The sequence below is a fragment of the Oenanthe melanoleuca genome, chromosome 24, assembly GCF_029582105.1.
Source record: "Oenanthe melanoleuca isolate GR-GAL-2019-014 chromosome 24, OMel1.0, whole genome shotgun sequence".
Classification (NCBI taxonomy): Eukaryota; Metazoa; Chordata; class Aves; order Passeriformes; family Muscicapidae; genus Oenanthe; species Oenanthe melanoleuca.
Window position 1 is genome coordinate 3,744,500 of NC_079357.1, and position 12,152 is coordinate 3,756,651.

Sequence of the window (12,152 nt, forward strand, 5' to 3'; positions counted from 1 at the left end):
CCAAGGCCAAGCTGGCAGCTTAAGAGGCAGAGTCTAGAAAGAGGAAAAGCTTGAAGTGAGTGACAGCAATAGAATATGAAATGATTGAAAGGAATTCTGGACAAGAGGAAAAAAAAGGCTTTCAAAACATCAGGCTGGTAATTTATCAAAAGTTGCAAGTGTTGTATTGAGGGAGCTCACACAACCCATCAGAGGCACTTAATGATCTCTCCCTCTCTTCATCCTCAAGGGATGTTTCCAGTGGGATGCTCAGATCCAGATGAAAGCAGTGAGTGCCTCTGACAGGACAGGAGACATGAAACCAGCATGTCCATCCAGGAGGAAAAACTTCAGTCTAGCTGGATCCCACCAGGAATTCATTTGAAAGCTGAAAATATTTAATATTTTCACAATGTCTAACTGCAACTAAAGGGCATTTATTAAAACTGGATTTCTGTCAGGAAGCACTGTCTTTATAAGCCAATATGATCCTGATTTCAGGGGTCTGTGGCTTGGACTCAGCCCTGAACAAAGCTGCTTGGCTGTTTATTTATCCCTGGAAATTTTATCAAGCCAACATTGTACAAGTACAAGTACAGCTTGAATTAGAGCTGCCTGGCATCCACTAGAATTGCAGGGGAAAATAAGCAGGGGAAAAAAAAAAGTGTTAAATCCACATTCCTGATTTATTCTCCACAGCGTGCCCAAAAATCATTATTTCTCATTTCCAAGCTTAAACACTTGAGCAGCCTCTTTATCTCACTTTTACCTGCTCCAAGAGTGTCAGGAAGCTTTAGCAATTATGAAAAAAGCACTTGAAATCCTAAAGATTGGCCCAGTCGTGCTGACTCCATTCTTCCAAGCATCTTTCAGATCCCTTTTTCCACTGCAATATCTTCTGTCAGTTGAGTTTCTGGAGCTCACCCCTATTTCCAGGGGGAATTTTAACAGAGGCACCAGGGCTGCATCCAGGGAACTGAAGAGATGAAACTGTAGAGAAATCTCTAAAGCTATTGTTAAAATTCCCTATTCCTTGGAACAAAGGCCATGCTCCATATAATGGGTTTTTTTCTGTGCCGGTGAGTCACTGTCACTCAGCAAGCAGCACTAAAAAGTTCATTTAAGCTTTGCCTGAAAGTTCATTTAAGTTTTTTTTTCCTCAAAGATCCACTTTACAGGCAAAAAAAAAAAAAAAAAAAAGGAAAACTTAAACAGGGGACACATCTCTGAGTGGCAGCACTTCTAATGGAGAAAGCTCTGGAAAATTCTGCCAAGTGAGACATGACCAAAAAAAATCTCAGTTTCTGAATTCTGGTGCTTCTCACTGAACATTTCTTTCTCTTTCTTTCTTTCTTTCTGTCTTTCTTTCTTTCTTTCTTATTTATTTATTTATTTTATTTATTTATTTAGCAGAAGGAAAAATCAAGATCAGAGGCAGGACACAGCATTTCAGCAGATTCTCAGAGCTGTTTATTATATTTATTTACAAACTCTCTCCTGTCACCCAGTGTATTCCCCACAGAAAATCCTCGTGAGTCAGGGCACCAAATGTGTTTCACGCCTGGGATACCAAGGCAGATTTGATCCAAATACATGAAGGAAAAGCTTTTTGGGATCTTTTATTCTGTGCTAATCCAGGTACTCACCCAACCCTTTGGGCACCTGCAATATCCTGGGAAATAAAACAAGTTTCCAACTGGTTTGAAAAGCAACCTGGATTTGAGTGGTTTCTGCTCCACTTCTGCCCAGTTCCCTTCAGAAGTAGCAGTGCCTTAGGATGCAGCATTAAAAGCTTCTCCAGACCCTCCTTTAGTGCCTTGCCTAAGGCCAAAAAGAATTTAAAGCACAGGAGGGACCAGAATTCCCAAATTTAACGCCTCCTGCTCCACCTGAAGAAAACATTTTCTGCAAGCACCCAGTTCAAGCTGCTGTTTCACCACAGAACCTGAGATTCAAGCAGATATTTCCCCATTAACTCCTTCAGGAAAAGCAATTTCCATCCAGCCAGTAAATTTGGATGGATTGTTGGTTATTCCCATCCAGGCAGTAAATTTGGAAGGATTGTTAGTTATTCCCAGCCAGTACGTAAATTTGGAAGGATTGTTGGTTATTCCCATCCAGCAAACCCGGGAATAGCCCCAAAGTGGCCACTCCCAGTGAATATTTAATCCACACAAATGCTGCATTTCAGATCCTTGTCCATGTGCTCCTTCAGGTGAGTGCAAAATATAAAGAAAACCAGCCCCAGGTTCAAACACTCTGCAGGATCACTGAACTTGGTTTTAAACATCTGGACTCTGGATTACACCCTGATCTGCAAGGGACTGAGAAATCCTCCCGCTCACCGCCTATGGATGCTCTCCCATTTTCCCTCCTTTCTCACACACTCAAGTTGCAAATGTCCCCAAAAAACACTCCTTAATCAATTTATAATCAGCAGCCAAGTGTCCTGTAGATCTTCACTTGGGTCAGGCCACCCCAACCCAGGTCTTGTTGACAGGACAGATTTGTACTCACATCTGGAGAAAACTGCTTTATTCCTTTCCAAACCCAAGGCTTGTGAAGCAGTCCAGGGAGGGTTTTTTGTTGGTTTGTTGTTTTTTTTTTAAATCCTTGTTTAGCCTAGCATGAAATTGTTTTCCAGGTAGAGATGAATTCTGCAGCAGCTTCTCCCTTTGTTGGGTAATTTGCTGAGCTGGAGAGCCCCGTGCTGGAGCAGAGCATCCCCTTATCAGCAGTGTCACAACAGCTGTGGCACACGAGCCCTGTGCCACCTCCTGTCACTGCACATCCCCTGCTCTCAGCATCTCAGGCAGAGCTCTCACTGCTCCTAAACAAACCAGACAGCTCCTCACATGGAGGGATGGCTGGCAGCTCCCTGACTGCTCCAGACAAAAGGGTTTGCTGTAAAAAAGCCTTTTTTGATTTCGTTGTCTGTCATTTCAGGTTTGCTGGACGGTGCAAACTGAAGAGCTGCTTCTCACTAATCTGCTCTCTTCCCATTTTGAAATGCTTTTTTTGCCTTAGAAAAACAGAACCAGGCACCTTTTAGAACAACTCATCTCTTTTACTAGGTGAACTAAATGTGGGGATTTTTATAAAGTAAAGGATCTGTGTTTAATTTTGTACCTTTCACTGCTCGGGCAGTGTTTAACCCCCAGCAAAGATTAGTTCCCTTGTTCTACTCTAATTCCAATTTATAAGTTTCCCCCACACTTGTTTTTCTTTGTCTCCACTCCTCATTTATCTTCATTTATCTTCAGTCAGCTCCTTCTTCTCTACAGTTCTGCCATCCCTGTCTGTTCCCTTTTCCCCTGATCCTTGCTCCTTCCAGCCACCATCACTTTACTCTCATTTTCCTACAACTGGAACAATTTAAGGAGGTTTTTTCTGACTGGAGAAGGACTTTACAAGAATCTCATTGCTCTCCTAGGAGATCAAACAGCCGACTTTTAATTTGTTAATCATAATTTCTGCTGGACAAAGGTAGCAATGAATTTATTTCCTACACTTCAGAGTCACTTGGAGTTGTTCTTACCCATGGAAATTTTCTTTAACACATTGCAATTCTATTCTGGGCCAGGAATCCAATTTTACTTATTCTTCATCATAAGCAAGAATGGCAGGATTGAGCACTTAAAATCTTCTACATTAAGATATTTTTCATCAAAAGAAGCCCCAAAGTTACAGATGTGACTTTTCCCTCACCTTAACCTTAAGTTTTCTGGAAATCTGAGCCCTGGAAGACTTAAAAGTGTTACAATTCTGCACAGAGAAAAGCTCTTAGAGGAAGAAATGTCAGTCCCTAATAGCTGAGCTCACTTCAAATCATCCAACTTGACTGGAAAGACTGTTTGACCAATTTCCAAGAATACCAATCACATGTTAGATTCTCTTACTGGAAATTCAAGGAAGAGAAAAGAGATTGCTTGGTGAAATGTCACCAAGTGAAAGGCATTTGGTAGGGAGAAAAAGGACTGAAACTTGTTTTCTCTTGATATTTATCCTTTTTTGTTTACATCTGAAAAAATGAATGTCAATTCCACTTCAAAATCAAAGCACTTTGTATTTATGTTTTTTTGTACTGTTTTCCACAAAGATATTCACAAAGAATTTTCTGTGAAAACGATGGTTTTTCACTTCTATTGTTCTCCTGTCCCCATTGCAACAGAGAAGAGAGATAATTTCAAAGCCAGCTCTAAACAGAATTTACATTCAGAGCATTTATTGCTTTAATTATTGTTTTCATATGGAATTTGGGACAGCAGCCCTCTTAGGGGACAGCTGCACTCACCAGCTGAGCAGCTGCCTGGGGGAGAAGGGCCAGGGGTCTCTTCTCAGCTCATCCCACAGAAATTCCCACGCAAACCTCCTGAAATCAAGTTTGGAACTGCTCCTGCTGCTCCCCAGAATGCAGTGGATGTGTCCATCCTGCACCATGGGGGATCCAAACCCAAATTTAGGGAAGGATGGGATTGTACAGATAAAAACCGAGGCTCAGCTGGGCTGGATGGCACAGAGGGGCTTCTTTAGCAGCAGCTGGAGAAATTTGCAATCTGATTTTTGTCATTCTGCAGGGACAGTGAAGATTTCCCTCCTCACCCCTTGGCTTCAGGTTCATTCAGGAGAGCAAAACTTGCCCACAATTAATGAAGCAGATCAGGCACCATCCCTGTCTTAGAGCTCAAACCTTCTCAAATAACTCAGCAGAGATTTCCTGTCACGAGACCAGAGCCTAAATGCTTTGCACCACCAACAGCTGCTGTGGCTTTTGTTGTGGAAAACTGTGGGATACTGGTGAAAGCCAGGGAAAAAGCAGCTTGGATTTTCTCAGGCTGCTCAAAGGGAAAACATAAGAGAAAGAATTAATAATAAAGATTTTGCACCTGTAGGGTGTGTGAGCTATGTGATATTTTGGTAAAAACATGTTTACAGGGGGTGTCACTTTCCCTGCACCAAGTCTATCAAATCAAGTCTATCTTCAGTTCCATGATCTAGTCTATAAAAATGTAGATGCTTCTTTAATAAAGGTTTTTGTTTCTGCTTCTCTTCTGCCCCAGAAGAAAGCCACGTGTTGCTACATTCTTTTCACCACTCTCCCAGCCTGACAGCAACAGAAACCAGCTTGGCTTTGACCCTGAGTTTTCCCTGTGTGATCCTTGGATTACAGCTGGCACCTCACAGCCCCAGCTGGAACAAGCAAAACACACCCAGGAGCCACAGGTCTGCCACCAGCACCATCAGCTCACTGCACCAGCAGTCAATACTTGGAGGAAAAGATGCCCAAAAAAGTGAGAGCAGCTTAAAATAAACAGAAAATCAGGTGATTTTGGCAGTAATTCACAGACACAGGTTATTTTCCCAAACGCTGTTTAGCTGTGCCATTAGCAATGCCACAGATGTGGTAAAATCTGGAGTGGGTGAAATGTTGGTGCTTGAAGGAGTGGGAAGTGCAGAGCTGTCCTGCTCCTTGGCAATCCCAGTGCTCATTTTCATATCCTGCCTCCCTTTGGCACTGCAATCATGGCAAGGTCAGGGCTGCAGACCCTGCAGGAAAAAATTTTCCTGCAGGAAATGGACCTGCAGCTTAATTTTCAGCTCAGAGAGACAAAGGCAGAAAAACACCAGTTTGAGAGCTGGGGCTGGGAAATCTTGGCAGGGAAAGGACCTGGAGAGAAGGAGTTGCATTCATGAGGAGAACAAGAGAATCATTTTCCAAGTAGGAGGTTTCATTTTCTTCTCCATTCTGGGCTTTCATTTCCTTCTTCAATCTCTGCTTTTGAGCACCTAGACGTGTCACCAGCTCCAAAACCATTTCTGCACCAAGTAACCTCAGAACAGGGAAATTACAGCTCTAGCTCACCCCAAACTGGGAGAAATGTAAGTTCAGGAGAAAGCTGCTTTATTTTTGGGATGGCACAGCAGGTGTGGAAACCCATCTGGCTTTAAGACAATGAGAACCAATATTAATCATCAAAAGAACACAGTGGTTGGGGAAAGAGCAGCAGCAAGGGAATTCAAATTCTGCTTTTGGGGAATGCTCTGCATTTTAGCTGATGCAGAATAAAACACAGGAGGTTGTTGTATAGAAGTGAGACTTAAGGAAATTTAACCTTGCAGTTCTTCTTTAAGGTGAGAATTAAAGATATTGGTGAATTCTTGCCCTCCCTGGGTGTGAAGGCACAGGAAAAATCCCAGATCAACTCCAAGTGCCAACACTTCAACACCTGCACAGCTGCACTTCAGTGCTGAGCTCACTCCAAGCATAATCCTGGATGCTGAGGGAGAAAACATGAAAATATCCCTAAAACTATCCTCCCTCATGCAGATCCAGAGCAGAGGAACAGTCCATCGGCTCAATAATGGGATTTACAGGAAAAGAAACAGGGACAATATCAGGCCATCCTGGTTGGGGAGGGGGAATAATTCTTCAGAATTATTCAATCAGAATTTCCCTCTCAGTCCCTTAAACTTCTTCATGTGGCAGCCAGGAGCCCAAACCTCCCTCTGGGCTTTCAGCACCATTATTTCAGAGTAAATTCTGCTCAGGATGGCTCTAGATCAGGCTTCAGGCAGGAATTTCCAGACCCCTCAGAAGCCAAGGGAAACAATGAATAAAGATCTGTCCTGGAGAAGGCTCTTCTCCCCACTGCTGGAAAAACCCCAGAGAAGTCATTTTCTGATGAATGAACGGTTTTGTACAGCAACACAGAAACATAAGTGAGAAAATACAAGCACCCAGAGCAAAGTTGAAATTTAAACAGCTTCCAAACCAACTAGAAATGATCCAGTAACCAGCCAAGAGAGACTGAAGGAGGGAGAACACAATATAATCCCCCAAACAAACCATTACAATAATCAATTCTTTCAGCAGCAAAGGCCTGAGCTAAGCACTCTGCTTTGCTAGCATTTATTCAGGCCATTATTTCTGAGATACTGTGCCAGCAGAGGAAAAGCAAGCTGGGGTCTGATATTTATCCACAAATACTTGTTGTGTGCAAATGCATATTTGTAAGTTGTTGGGTTGGTCTTTTTTTCCAAATAAACACCACGGTAGAGGCAGCTGCAGGACAGAAAAAAAAAAGACAAAAAAAAATTCAGTCTCACACTAGAATTGGATGGAAGAGAAACAAAACTTGTATTACAACAACTCCTGCCCCTACCAAGCCTTTCCAAGCATTCACAAATGAAGAGGTTTTTTGGAATTAGGAATTCCTGCTCAATTGCCACCATTAGAAGAACTTCACACTCTCACTAATGAACTTCTCACCACCATCAGATTTTCCCAATATTTTCTGCCAGCAATGTGTATTGCCTCAGCTACCTGATTTTCCAAGATAGTGTGAAATACCCCTGAAAATTCCACATTTTTGGAAGTGAACACAGGAACACAGTGATATTTAGGGGAGCCATGGATTTATTTACACCCACACAGAGGCACAGGGAGAAACCACAGACACACCAGGATTTAGCAGTGCCTGGAAAATCTCTGTGGTTTTCATTTTGTTTTACACAACAAGGAATTCTGTTTGCAACAAATTTAAAAAAATATATACTTCAGGCAGCTTCTGTTTCCTTCCTCATTGTCCAGCATTCCCTCTGAAAAACTGCAAGCAATAAAAAATCAGAATAAAGCAGTGCCTAAATCAAGTGACACCAGACGAGCATCAGCAGGTTTCTGGCACAGGTTTCTGTGTTTGGCACAGGTTTGCTTCAAGGGCAGCAGGGACTGAGCCTTGCCAGGAAATGGCTCATCCAGAGATGGGCTGGGGAGGAAGGACAAAGAGCACTCCTGCCCTCCCTGCTGCTGGTGAGCAGCAAGCACCTGCAAGGTGAATAAAGCAGCAGGAAGGTCCCCAGGGAAGCTGGGATCACTTGGATCACTTGGATCACCGAGATCACTGGGATCACTTGGCTGTTCTGTGCCTGCTGCGTTGGTTCCCACTGGGTTTTTGATGGCTCTTTTTTAGTGGGGTTTGATGCCTGAAGTTTGAGCTTTCATATTTTCCATTTTCTGTATTAGTGTGTGATTCTGAGCTCCATATAAAGTGTTACAAGTTCTCCTCCCAGCTCAGTCACACAAAACAATCCTTTCCCAGCCCCAGAAACAAGGACACCGCTGCAGCTTCAGCCCCAAAAAGTGCAAACAGCAGCGAATTGATGAGAGAATCTGGGAGGGTGGGACTGCAGAACCTGGTGCTGGAATTGGACAATGACCCCAAAATGGAAATGGACCCAAACTTATAAAAGTGTGAAACTCATGACTCTGAGTCCATCCTGGGTGGAGCCACAGCCAGGCTCTTGTACCGCCCAAGGTGAATCCTGTGAAGGGCTTTTAACAAATTCCTGCTTTATTCATTTAACTCTGTCCAGGCTCTGCTCCAGGTATCCCTCTCTCGGCATCAGGTTCAACAATTCAGAGTTTCTGAGGCAATTTTTATTTTTAAATGTGTTTTCCATCCCCACTCAAAAATTAAGCAAAAACTGCCTGTGACTGAGCTTTTGTTGTTGTTGTTGTTTTTAAAGGATTATGAAGCAATTCCAGCTAACACTGAGCATCTCACTGAAGTGTGAAATCTGACATATCTCCCTGCTCCTCCAACCCCATCTTTTCCCTCATCCTTTTCAGGAGCCCTGCTAATGGCTCTGCTTTTGTCACAACCTTCAATTTAACAACAACCACCGCCAAAAAAAACCTTCGGGGGAAGAGCTTAATGCTTTAATTTGGGCTCATTGAAAGAGTTCATTAGAGAGGCAGCACTTTGTGCCTGGTTTTGCAGCCCAGCCGCCCTGCCAGGGGCTGGGATCAAGCAGGGACAGAATTAAGTGGCCCTGGGTCACCTCTGTCTTTGCAGACACTGAGGATGCTGCTGGCTCTCAGGGGAACATGTGGAACAATTAAAATGCTTTTTTTCCCTCTTCTTTCATCTCTGGCAAGGGATGGGTTACATAGGACAGCACCTTCAGAGAAGGGATTTGGAGAAGAGCTCGGGAAAAAAAAAAAAAAGGAAGAATTTTTGTTTTCTCTTCTGTTCCAGTGCAGCAGGAAGGGAGCACTCAGGAGTTATCTGCTTTATGTTGCATTTCTCCACTGCAGAACTCGAGTCCTGAGCAGTTTGTGATGGGTTGATGCTGGCCAAACCCCCAAAATAATTTATTAATTTTCCTCTGCTATAGGTAAGCAAAGGAGAGGGAAAGAAAACTCATGGGGTGAGATAAGGATTAGGAGAAAACACTTTAAGGGCAAAACAGGCTCAAAACTTTGAAAATTACAAAGAAAAAATTTATTAACAGAATTAAAAGATGATAATGAGAACTAAAATAAATCTTTAGATTAAATCTTTTAGATTTATTCTCCCCAGCCCTTTCTTCCTTCCCACCGACAGCACAAGGAGACAAAATATGGGATTTTTAGTCAGTTTGCCACAGCTTAATATCTTTCTTTAGTTCACTTAGAAAGAGGAGTCTCCTTTGCTATGCCATGTGACACAGTTTTACACAAATCTGTGAGTTTTTTAGTCATAAAAGGGGATGGAGCAGAGTCTAGAGGCGAGTACACAATCACTGTCAGCGTGGGGTGAGTTGGTGCTCAGGGTTTTGGGGATCTGAGCCTCACTCCCAGCTCCAACACCCAGGGTGAAGCCAGGCTGACATCTCTGCCCCAGCCTCACTCCAGGGGATTTTGGCCCCTCCTGAAGCTGTGCCATGGTCTGGAGCTGCAATCACTGACCAGAAATGATGCCAATTTTCAGGGCAGCTTTATCTGTAATGTGAATCCCTGACGGAAACCCCACACCAGGCTACACATCCAGAAAAAATTAAAGGAAATGCAACTATCCCAAAGCCCCAAGTCTCCCATCTCTCAGTCATGTTTCCCTGAGGTGTTTTTGTGCTTCTTTGGATGATGTTTCAATTTTAAGTAGGAAAAAAACCCAAACTCATTCAACTGTACATCAAAAAGACCTTCAGACCCATCATAAACCAGAGGCCAGATCCCAAACAAAGGGATCAGCTGACATTCTCTACTAAATTCAAGAATAAAAAAGGGACAAAGAGTAAAAAATTGAGCCAATAAACCATGCAGGAAACAGCACTTTTGGAGCTGAGACAGAAAGATTCAGCCTTGCCATAACTACTCAGTGTCAAAAGAGTCACAGGAGAAGCCAATTATCCCAAAAATGGTAGCAGGGGATCTCATCCCTTATAAAAACAAGCAAGGAAATAATTTCCCACGATGGAAACAGATTTTCTTGGGGGAAACCAAAGGAACTGTTAAGAGTTGCAGCTGTACAACTCTGGCTGTGCAGCAGAGAAATATCAGGTGCTCAGGCACAATCTTGAAACTGTTAATTACCCAGTTCTCTGAGCTGGAGAAAATTATCACTGTTGAAGAAAAGAAAACAAAGCAAAAGCCACTCAAGTGCTTTTCTTGCCACTGGACAAAAATTAGGGCACATGAAGAGAGAGCACTTGAGTCTCCAGTGTCCCATTCATAAATCCATAGTAAAATTAATATTTTCCTTCTTACATTTTGACTCCAAAAGCTTTTGTTCTGCAGGAATATTCACTCCTCCTGCTCCTCAGGAAGGCTCCAAGTCCATGGAATTAAAGGAAAATTAAGAGGGCTCTTCTTCAAGGTGTTGGCATCACCATCAGAACTCAACTCTTGCATCATTTTTAGTACTTGGAATTGGGAGCAAAATGAAGGTTCCACAGAGTCTACATTTTATAGATCATCCTGAAGCCATGGAGGGAAGTTTTTGGGATATGTTTAAGGGTATTCCAACATCTTTCCACTGGCAGTGTCTGGTGTTTGGAATCATTGTCCCACAAGGAGCTCAGTTGGAAACTTGACCCTTTTTAACCTGAGCTTTAATGCCACCCCAAAGCTGTTTGGCCTCCCTGAGCAGATGAAGAAATAAACAAAATATCCACTTTGAACTATTCCTACAAAACAGAAACAAACCAATATTGTGACACAATTTTTAAATGCAAAACAACGAGTGATGTTTAGCCAATAACCTGCTGAGTTATTTCCCTTTTTTCTCTTTGCAGTGGCAGAAAATGAGGGGCTGTGTCCAAGGGAAGTTTGCCAGTACTGAAAAAGGAAGGGAGGGGGAGCAGGTTCACATCTGAGGGATGCTGAGCTGAGACCCCTCCTGGATTCCCTCCCTCTTCATCCCCACCCTCCCTGCTGGCACTTCTCTCGAGATCTCAACATTCTCCTTTTTCAAGCTCATAATGAAAAGTGAGACAGCAGAAATTTAATCTCTTCACACTTACCATGGCATATCCCCACATTAATTTCCTGTTTAATCAATTGTAATAGTCCTCACAAAAGCCTTATTTTTATTTTTTTTTTCTCCCAGGGAAATGCATAAAGCCAGAAAGATGTCCCCAAACAGTTTGAGCCATACATTTAGCATGTTCAATTCTTCAATAACTGCTTGGGAAGAATGGAAGTGATGCTTCAGTCTTAATCAGAAAAGAGACACAAAATGCATATTGTGTGGAGATTTAATAGCAGTTGTGAGGCATCACAGACATGAGGCATTTGCAGGGTGATTTCAAACTCAAAATAACTTCTTTTTTCAAGGCAAATACAAGTTCAGAGCACTCCTGAAAATCTCCCATCACCTCCTTACTCTGATTTTTAAGCTCAGATCCCTCCTGTTGAATTTTCTGAGCTGAGACTAATCCCTCACCTAACTACAGCACTCATGAGTTAAAGTAGGACCAATTTCAGACTTTTACCAGCTGGAAATAAATCTGAGCACGGGAGGGGCTTTATTGGACACCTCACAATGAGCATCTGCAGAAGGTTGTTTGGAAGTGATAAATTGGGATGTGCTGCCTCATGAATAATGCAGCTTCATCACAAAATGAAATAAATCCAAGTCCTTGGGCATTTTAGCAAACACTTTTATGCCTTAAAGAGGGAGAAAGGGAAGAGATATATGAAAAAGAGATTGAGAAACAGCCACTGGTGGCTTTTTAGCCAACTCCTCAGTTGGGCTGATGAGAATCCCAAAAACTTCACTGCAGAAACAACTGGCAGCAATTTTACAGCTCATTTTGGAGCCATTCAGCTAAACTCTCAACCTCAGGAGTTTTCCAGCTATTAAACTCTGTTCTCACAGATTACCAGGGTACCTAATGCCATCAGAAAAGAT